The sequence below is a fragment of the Oreochromis aureus genome, linkage group 15 (genome assembly GCF_013358895.1).
Source record: "Oreochromis aureus strain Israel breed Guangdong linkage group 15, ZZ_aureus, whole genome shotgun sequence".
NCBI lineage: Eukaryota > Metazoa > Chordata > Actinopteri > Cichliformes > Cichlidae > Oreochromis > Oreochromis aureus.
This window is the reverse complement of record NC_052956.1, coordinates 11,668,184-11,678,698: the sequence shown is the minus strand read 5'-3', so window position 1 is coordinate 11,678,698 and position 10,515 is coordinate 11,668,184.

Sequence of the window (10,515 nt, the reverse complement as noted above, 5' to 3'; positions counted from 1 at the left end):
ATTAATGACCACGTTCATGATCCCAAACAGCTCTCTGTGTTCTTAAAGAGTGCCAGAACTGCAACTATTTAGGGAAATTCACTCAAACTTGCTTTGTTTGCCTGCAGGATATTTTCAAGGCTGCCACTCAAGACTGTTTATTTAATGAAGCATGAGACGGATGAGAATTGTTACGTAAGAACCCAAAGCTCTGAAGCCGCTATTGACATGCTCAAGGTGATAAAAGTGCGTGTTTGATAGTTGTTTGATGTAACGACTGTGAAATGTGTGTCGAGACTATACTGTATGCAAATCCCTCAGCGCTCTGCGCTTACTTGCTCATCTCTCTCTTTGGGTCTTTTCAGCCAAACAGCTTCCTTTCTGGTGTTGAAATGGGGGAAGTATTTGCCAGTGTGCACCAAGCAAGCAAGCACAGAGATGGAGACACTGTACCAGCATGAGGGCTTAAGTTCAATTCAATTCAATTCAATTTTATTTATATAGCGCCAAATCACAACAACCTTCTTCTCAGGTCGGTGAGGTGGCTGATGGTGAGAGTGAATGTTAGGGCCAAGTATCCATGACAACCTAATGCAAGGACGGGACTTCATCCCAGGCTTTTAAGGTTGACCCACCAAACATGATGCCCTAAGAGCCCTCACAGTGATGGATGCTCTGTAGCTACGTGCAATTACTCGCAGTTTAGCTTTTGATGTAAACCTTTCGGGTTTAAATCAAAAGAAATAATCACAAAAGTAAGGGGAGGATATTTCTGCTGTGTGGAGATGAGAGATTGTTCAGCGAGCACAACTTTTGAATGACATGTGATTTGCTTCGGAAGTTTGAAATACAGAACAGCGTACACACCTTGGGGCGTGACAAATCTTCAGAGAAAACACAACCGTACCTACTGCTAAGATGAATGCTGTCTATTTATTTTTACTTGTCAAGGACTTTTCAAAATGATGCAGTTGGTTTTCAACAACACTGGCCAAACATTTGTCAAGAGAAGTGAAATGTACCTGTAAATGTTGTTTTCAGACAGAATTAATTGAGTTAATACTGTTTTTACAACGCCACTGCACATATTAACACATTCACTCCCTATTAGGTGGAGGCGGAGTAATTTAATCTTGCCATATTTCTATGTTCTTTATGAAGAAACCATGTGGCTTAAAGCCATTGTGGTGAATTATATTCTCCCCATTCATTTTTCTCTTCTCCTTACCACTGTGCAAGTTGAAAGCATTCCCACTTTTTCTGATTAAATGAAACAAATACCATATCGAATTCATATTGAAGAGTAACGTGCTGGAATTTTTACATGTCAGTAATTGTGTGTTTTAGATGGCAGTGCGGGGTTTTGAAGGAAAGGATGGCAAAAAATGTCATATTGGACATTTCCAATTTTCAACCTGTCAAGATGCTAAACTAATTTAAAGCAGACCAAAACAATGCGTCAGTGTTGTCAGTCCTCACCTCTCTTGTTACTCTTTAATGCTTGAATAAGAACAAGGCTTTGGTAACCACCCAGTGTGGTAGGGGGATAACTGCAGGAGAGATGCAGGATATGAGGAAATGTAAAGGTGGTGGAATAGAATATGAGGATCACTGGCTGTAGGCAGCTCAGATTAGATCACAAAACTCTTTACTTCTAAACAAGAAATCTAAAAAAAGACCGGCAAAAAACGAGACAGAAAAACAAATTCTAAAGTCTTTTGAAGAGAACAAAGGATGGAAGAGAGTTTAGAAAGTGTGCAAAAATGATGCATTACTGTTTCCTCCTTCTTCTTATATCCGCTGTTCCCTTTAGGGGTCGCCACAGTGGATTATCTGCCTCCCACTCATCTCATCCCTAATATCCTCCTTTGATACGCCAACCCTCTGCATGTCCTCCTTCACTACATCCACAAATCTTCTCTGTGGTCTTTCTCTTTTCCTCCTGCCTGGCAGCTCCATCTTCAGCATCCATTGTCTAATATATCCATTATCCGTTATCCTCTGCACATGTCCAAACTATCTCAACCTCTCCTTTCTAACTTTATCTCCAAGCTGCTCAACCTGAGCAGTCTCTCTAATCTCACAACTCCAGCTCCACCTCCTGCGCCATCGTCTCCAGACCATACATCATGGCGGATCTCACTACCATCTTGTAAACTTTCCCTTTCACTCTGGCTTTATCCCTCTGTAGTAGCTACAGCTCTGCACGTCACCTTCGTTGCTGAAATCTGTCACCACATTTCTGTTTCTTAAAATTGATGCAGGTATTCTCTAATAGTATAGACAACCATTAGAGACATTTAATGACACCTGACAGCAAGAGGACATAGGACGACATTGTTATAGCTCAGCAAAAACTAATGGCAGGTTCGGGATTGCGGATTATTCAAGAGGAATTTATGTTCCTGTCTCACACCAGCAGCAAAATGCTAATATTTCACAGCATGTTGATAAAGCTTCACATTTACATAAAGCTTTTATTATTCGAGCAGTGCTGAATAATGACACAAGTCTGCTGCTGCAGTTAATAGTTCAGAAGCATACGTTTCATTTTTAGGTCTGTTAGTTTTACACAAATGTATTTGGAACAGGTAAAGAAGTCCTGCTAGACATCCTCAGATTTCAGTAGAGAAGACTGGTGTGGAGATTTTGCAGCTCAAATCAAGTAATTTTATTCCCCGATCTAGTTCCTAAGATAAGTTCGCAAGATAGCTGCTAGTTTTCACTGCTGGTTGGGAAATAGAGAAATCACAATCCATTTTATCAGGTTCCAGATTTATCCAAAATATCTACCCGGTCTCTGTTGCAAACACACAGTCATAGGCTTAGATACAGAATAAAGGTGCTGGTGGTGGGAAGAGATAGCATATAAACTCTTTTTGAAATTCAGGACATTTGCATTTTCCTGCCTCATTCCCATCAATAAAAGCACAAGAAGATGGAGATGACTTTTGTTTTGAAAAATTGCTTTTTTCAGCAATTTGTCTTTTTTTTTTTCTCCCAAAATGAAAGCGGAGATATGTGTGGTATGTTTTGAACTGGAAGAAAGTATTAGGGGACCCAAATGAAGGAAACACTGCGGAGCAGAGCGAAAGACAGGGAAAAAAACAGGAAACAAAGAAGCAGGTGGAGCAGCAGGAATGATAAATGCCAAGAGAAAAACAGGAGCAAAAGCAGGCGATCGGACAAAGTAAAAGACAAGAGTGCATTTAAATAGTGGGCTGATTAAACTCCGAGACACAGGTGGAAACAATTAAGCCACAGATAATGGTCATAAAGGAGGCAAGACAAGACGGGAAGTAAAAGCAGAGGAGACACAGAAGGAAAAGCAATTACTAAAATAAAAAGGCGGTGAGAATCGGAGAGGAGAAGGCACTGACATTGAGAAAACACTGGGAACTCTGGGACTGTAAGATATTCGAAACCCTAAAAGAACATCATAAAATACAAAAAGGAACCAAACCCCACGAAATACTGAACAAGAACCCTATTAAAAATGAACTCCTAAAAAAACAGGGCTTTATGAATTACATAAAGCAAACAACCCACTAGTGGTGTGAATAGGTGTGACGTGCACATATAAAGAGGTTACGTGCCAAACAAAATATAAAAAAGAGGATAGGAGTTGTTTGGATGCCTTGGTTGTTTTTTAGGCTCCTCACGTACCACTTTCAGTATATTATTAGCAGAGGCAGTAAAACCAGGGAAGCAATATTCAGGGAAACAACCAATTTTTATGTGCCTATGCTAATTTATAAATGTGGAAAATTCCTCCTTAGAAAAATCTTCATAAACCCGTCTCTGGAAAACTATTTGATGAAAAGGTGCACTGTGACTTTGCCTTTTCTGTCAGCGCGTGCTGTAGGCTATTATCCGTCCAAAGAGACATTCGTTTGCTGGAAATGTGACATGAAATTACCCACAATCCCCTCCTGCCTTCCCATCAGCTTGGCAGTTTCACAGGCCCCCAGAGTTGCAGCATAATTTAGGTAGGGATTTCAAGTGAAATTGTGTATACTTGTGTGTGTATCTGCGTGCAAGTGTGTGTGTGAGAGCGAAGGAGTGAGAAAGCGATACGTTGTATACTCAGGTTGAAAGATTGACAGTGAATTCCACTTTCTTTTTGGAAGATAAAGAAATATAGATGAAGTCAAACAGTGCAAACCTCTTTCCGTTGATGCTTCATTTGCAAAGTCATTAGAAGGTAGTCTTAGTGTGCATGGTTTGACTGTGCAGGTAAATTCTTCAAATGGCTCATTAACTAACTATATGAACTTCACAGAAATTCCCCCTTTAATATGTCACTTTTTTCTAACAGTATATGACAACTTGCGGAATAATATTAGCCTCCATTGCAAAACTAATTTGCCTCTTAATATTGCCTCAAGGTTTTGCAATCATATTCGGACTCAACAACCAGACACTGATGCCTCCAAGGTGCTGCCTAGAGGCCCTTACTAATATCTTCTGGGATTTGATAGCACGAATCTATTCCTGAAGTAAGTTCGGAACACCTGGCTAAATCCCCGGACTAGAGACAGGACTCATCTACTAACCATCTGTCTGGCTGTTGTGGCCAGATGTGCTGAGAACACTAGATCAGTAATGAAGGCAAAGCAGAGTGAGGAAAAATCCCGAAAAGAATATGCAAAATGCAGAAAGTGGAATAATACAAGTAGATGTGTATTATATTAAAATAAAGATGTGTTTGTACGTTTTTTAGTCTGTGTTTGTGCTTGTTGGGGCTGCATGTTGTACTGTAGCTGACAATGTTTGCCATCCTGGTCTTTGCTTATCCATGCTGCCACACGTAGCTCATGTTGAACACTGATTTTCTTGTAAATATAAATTCTGCCATTACTTTAGAGAGCGTATATACAGATGGGCAAACCAATCTTCTCTGATGGGCCTGCATTCATTATCCGTTGTCACTGGTGATTTATGAGTCTGGCGGACCTGCGCACTGGCAGCCATATGTCTCCGCATTCCTCCACACACAGGACCGTCCTATTAATGATTTTCAGATTCATCATCCAAAGGCACAATGAACACACCAAATGAACTGTTGATGATACTGACGGCACCTGGGCTTTTCCGCCTTTCACCTCCCACCTCGGCTTAACGAGCATAACTGCGGACTTTCATCCGGGGAAAGAAAAAGCTCCACAAAGCAATTTTGGTTTTCACCGAAGGGTGCTGTTGCCAAACATAGACAGAGAAATTACCCTGTAAGAGTTATCTATCAGGCCACATGGCGTAATGTTGAAAAGGAGGAAATAACATCAGGTCCAAAGATGGCCCATTAGCTGATGGGTAATCTTAATTTGCTTCCCATTGTGAGGAGTGAGTCATTATCTAGTTAGCCTCCTAATACCATGTTAACGATAAGATGCACATCATCAGCTTTCAGCACACTGAAAACCCCAACTTTATACAATCAGTTCGCCTCCCAGCCTAGTAAATGCTTATTTACCACAGGGAAAGACCAAAACCCCAAGCAATAAACAATATTTATTGGTAATGAAGACTGATAAATGAGTAACCAGGCTTGAGGCTGCAGTTTTTAAGGCCTCACTGAGGATTTCAGCAGCTTTCAGGCATGGAACCTAAGAAATGACAAACAGGAAGAGAGAAGGAGGCTGGGGCATGGAAATGACAACATATATGAAGAGCAGGTTGACATGTATTGATGTATATCAGCTGATGTATATTGAGCTTTGGTCTATTAGATCCCTGTGACCCCTGGACCTGTTTAAAGGGCTTGGATCTCTCCTCCTAAAGGGTATTACCCCAGGAGTGTCAAAGAAATTGCGAACCCTGGGCTTATCTTTACCCTAAAGTGGAATAAAAGGACTTAACATCCATCCTTTTAATAGGAAAAGTGGTACAGAGTGCTAAAGCAGAGTTTATCTATATGCCATTTTGCTAATTGTTACTCATGCTTTTTTGTAATCAATGTATAATCAAGAACCGAATCAATATAATGAATAAGAAAATGTATTTTGAGTAATGGCACGATTTTGCTGCCTGATCGTTTCACCTAGATTCTGGGAGCATTGATATGACTACGGTGCGTCCTTGGCTCTGTCTGTGTGAGTGAGAGCACAAAGTCAACAGAGCGTGCGTGTGCATCAATTGTGAGAGATAGAAAATGTATGAATTTCTGACTTTACCATGTATGGTTTTGAATAAAAGAAGATATATTGAATATGCTGTGATTCATAGACACAGGGCATTAATATGTAATTGAGCTAAAAAGAAGAAATGAAAAAGAAGCAGCATGGTAACTGAAGTACACAGAGTAATAATATTCATGTGTGATTGAGCTAATGATAAACCCTGTAGAAGTACAGCATATAAATATACAATTATGTACAGTATATGGATTAGAAAATGTTAGCATTGTAATGAATAACTGAACTTTGCCCTAGTTATTGGGTGTGAAAGGTTTTAGAGAGATAACAACAGGGTGGATGTCACATTGGGTGTTAAGGATGGGAGGTGGGGGTAAGAAAAACATGTATAAAACACGTGTTAACGGCAGCTCTCCTCTTAATGATCTGTACACTTGGTGAATTGCTTGGCTTTTACTTGAGTGATGAGGAACATAGACACCAAGGACATTTTATCTATGCATCTTAAAACAACCTGAAAAAAACTTAACCTTTAACCTTAACTGTTAAACGAAGAACCCACAAATTAAATGTAAATGTTCACAATTTAGAATTCAAATGCAAACACAATATTTAATAAAGGATTTAAGCAGGGGCAAAGGATGCAGCTCAATCACATTAAAACCTTAAATTATGAGAGCCACGAGTACACAAATCACTTCATAAATCACTAAAGATAATCAAAAGCTGCTGCTGGATGACTACGACTGATTTTGTAGAGAGAAAAACTAAGATAGTTGTCTGGCCAAACTCTATATTTCTTCTCCGTCTGTGATGGTTGAAGACCGGATGAGGAAGTAGTAAGTCCACTAGGTTCTGTGACGTCCGTAATCCAACACGACAGAACGAGCAAAGAAGAAAAGTCTTATAAATCCAATTTTCATATCGCATTTGTTTGGCTATAGTTAATCCTCCCGTACTCCTCATTTTATAATCCAACTGTGAACCTTTCGTATAATCCTTTCTTCAAGATGGTTCGTCAGCTTACAGTGAGGTCTGGGGGAATAACAAGCCTTTATTACAGAAACATCTATTTTAATACTACTCCTCCTGAGATCACATGACTCACATTTACTGTGTTTATTGAACAGTAAACTAGAATTAACTGAGAGGTGGTGAGTGTCACATTCTACTCTCTGGCTTTAGAGGACAGACGGAATTAGCAGTGGCCGATGTGAGCTCGGATGGATTGTTGTGGTCTGCTTCAACAACCTCACTTGTTTGTGGAGCAGGAGCACAGGAGAGGTTACAGACGAATATCCAGAGTGGCAAGGTGAGCGGAGGCAGAGTGTGTAGGCTGGTAACTTCATGTGAGACTAGAGATAGACTCGAAAGAGCAAAATCCAAGCCTGCCCCGATCATAACAATTTGTATGTACAATGGTAACCTCAGTGACTTCCTGTGCATAAGGTCTTGAACTTATTACAATGATATTACAGAATGATGACTTTTCATTATATTGGTTAATTCTAAATTCTGCATCTCAAATAAAATTACCATTAGCACAATCACATGTGTATATATTTCTAAAAATCTGTACTCTATCAACTGTACTAGGGCTTGATATAATTTAAATAGTCCCCAGTGGATGAGACTTTGGCGATCTTAACCTCTCTGGCAGCTCTTGCTCTTGAATTTTAAACAACTTATCTCCAGTTTTAATGGTACAGTTTGTAAAATTACACCACTAGATGTAAGTTCTTTGCAGATTCTAGTCGTAGTTGTCGTCTGTTTTCTTTGCTCTTTCAATTTAAGTGCATAATCATAGCTAAGGTGGACGCTATAGGACAAACAACTCTGGCTGCGGTTCATCTGTAGTGAGTGCAGGCTGTCAGTCCGCTGTTTACCTCAGCTGTCAATATGACTGCAGTGTCATTATGGTGGGTGTCCACATCTATTTACTCTGCAGGATGCTGTAAAACTTTGTGAAAGGAGTTTGATACATGTTGATGAGTCAGCGAAGCCCACTTCTGTCCCACTACAGTGATACCGAGGTGAGCTCTGAACTTCTCTGTTTGCGTTTTTGCCTCTGTTAGCTGCTTTTATCCACTGTTAGCTGCTGTTAGTTGGCATTAGTGAAACATTTCTTTGTAGTGGGTCTAACAGTGTTGGACTCAGACACTTGTGACAATGTAATTCAACTGTTTATTAGAAGGAAGTGTGGTTTTTAAGACACTTAAGCCTAACATTAGCTTGCGTAATGTTAGCTTAGAACGAGCTGTTGTTATTGTTTTGCTGGCGGTTTTCAGCTGTGGAATGGGATTGGATGTCTAATCTGCTGACAATAAGTAACTGTGACAATATCAGGAATAAATAAGCATGTTTATGTACATTTTAATGTATTAAGGTATTTAGGCTTGAGTCGAAGAGGAAGGGAAGGAGATGGAAATAAGGACGAGAGCGAGTAAAAAGTGAGTATTGGTGGAGTAGGAGAAAGACAGTGAGAAGGGGATAATGAAAATATACATGTACAAATTTTGACTTCCTGTACCTTTAAACATTTGGTCAGTAGAAAGACGCTCTTAAAAATTAAATGGGAAAGCAGTTTTTGCAATAATTTCTTCATGTATATATGAATATACTCAGTGATGAAAACAGGTCAGTGGTAGAGTGTATATGTGTGTGTAACATTCTGTGGTTCATCTGGCACATTACTTCTCTGCTCTGTGGTTAGTGTTATCTGTTCTGGCAGCGAGTCCATGTCAAATAGTGGGAAGATGTGCAGTGTGACGAAGCATACTAGAGTCACACTCTGTCCCCTGTCAGCTCACTTTAGGTCACCCTCTTTCCCCCAGTGGCCTTCTGGGGCTCTATGATTACGACCAACACAGTGGGATCAGGGGAGCCATAGCTGATGTGTTTCCCTAAGTGTATTAGCAGTCTCTTGTAAGATCAGTAATACATTCACAGACATGGTTAAGTCAGCGCTCCTGTTACACTGTAAATAAGATGTTGGAAAAACTGTGCATTACGTTGGTTCTATTGCAAAATTTAAATTTGAATAAGTTCAAATATATATATGAAATCAACAATACATACTTTTATTAAGGTGCAGACCGAATTGTTCATGCGATGACAGAAATTAAGGAATATTTCAGTGTGCTATCTGAAAAATTACCCTCATGAACAAACAAAAATGAATGTGAAAACAGACTACGAATGCGTATCACATGCTAGCCTTCTCCCTGCAGAGATGTGCTAAGATGATGGGTATGTCTTTCACTGGATCATTTACCACTCATTGATCTTATGATTATCATGCTAACTGAGTTGTCAGCTAGGGCATCTGGCATCACTGATTCAGGCATGGCGATAGAGCTAGGAGGCAGGCCTATTTATTATGCATGGTCACACAGTCTCTAGTTTCTTTCTCCAAAGGCTTAATTATGTGCTAAAAAAGTCTTCAAACAAGCTCCTTTCACATAGTAACTTATACCTGTCCAGTCTTATTTAGTTCAAACGGCCTGACAAATATACATAGGACAGTTTGAACAGACACACACAAACAGGACATTAGTTTCTGACATGTCAACGCTGTTGTTTACTGCTAAATCATAGGATGGATTAGTGGCTCAAAACCACAATTTGTCAAAATAAATTAAAGGAAAAGCATTAAAGCTGATTTGATAGCATAAATAGCATTACTGTTTTGCCAAACTGTCAACGATGTCCATCTGCCACGAGACTCGGGGAAAAATAGTTGTGAGCTGTTTTGAATACAACTACAAACAATGGTTTAATGATACTGTATCAGCCAGTCTGAGGTGCTGATTTATTATGACATAAATCTGCTTCTGAGTATTGAAAAAACAAAATAAATAAAACTACATAAATCATTTTTGCAAAAATATTTCCACAGGTCTCCATTTGCATTGATATTCTAATCAAAACCCTTTTAGTCTGATTAGAAAATAGATATTAGTTAAGCAAGAGAAAACATAAACCAACTCAATTTGAAAGGTGCGTTGGAGTACAGTTTAATGCACTGCTAAAGACTATTCTAGCAGCACCCACAACAATGAAGCATTTTTTAAGTTGTCAGGTTTTTGCAGTCACGAGCAGCAAGAAGACATTTTGACTTCCTAGGTAATTCATTCAAGACCGGTGTCGTTGTGGTCCTTAACTTGTGTTCTTGTTGCACTTATGAAGAATAAGTGCAGGCTTTCTTGTGCCATGTGTAAGATATTTAGTTGTAGGCTACTCCTGAATATTGGACCACATCGTGATTATCTGCTGTAATGAGTGCCAAACTTGTTATTTCTCATCTCATTTCTGCTTTCTATCTGATGACTAGAATGTCCAGATCATCTCACCTTACTTCAGTCTGCTGCCTGCTGTTCTTGTCCAGCTGCAGGCTGCATTG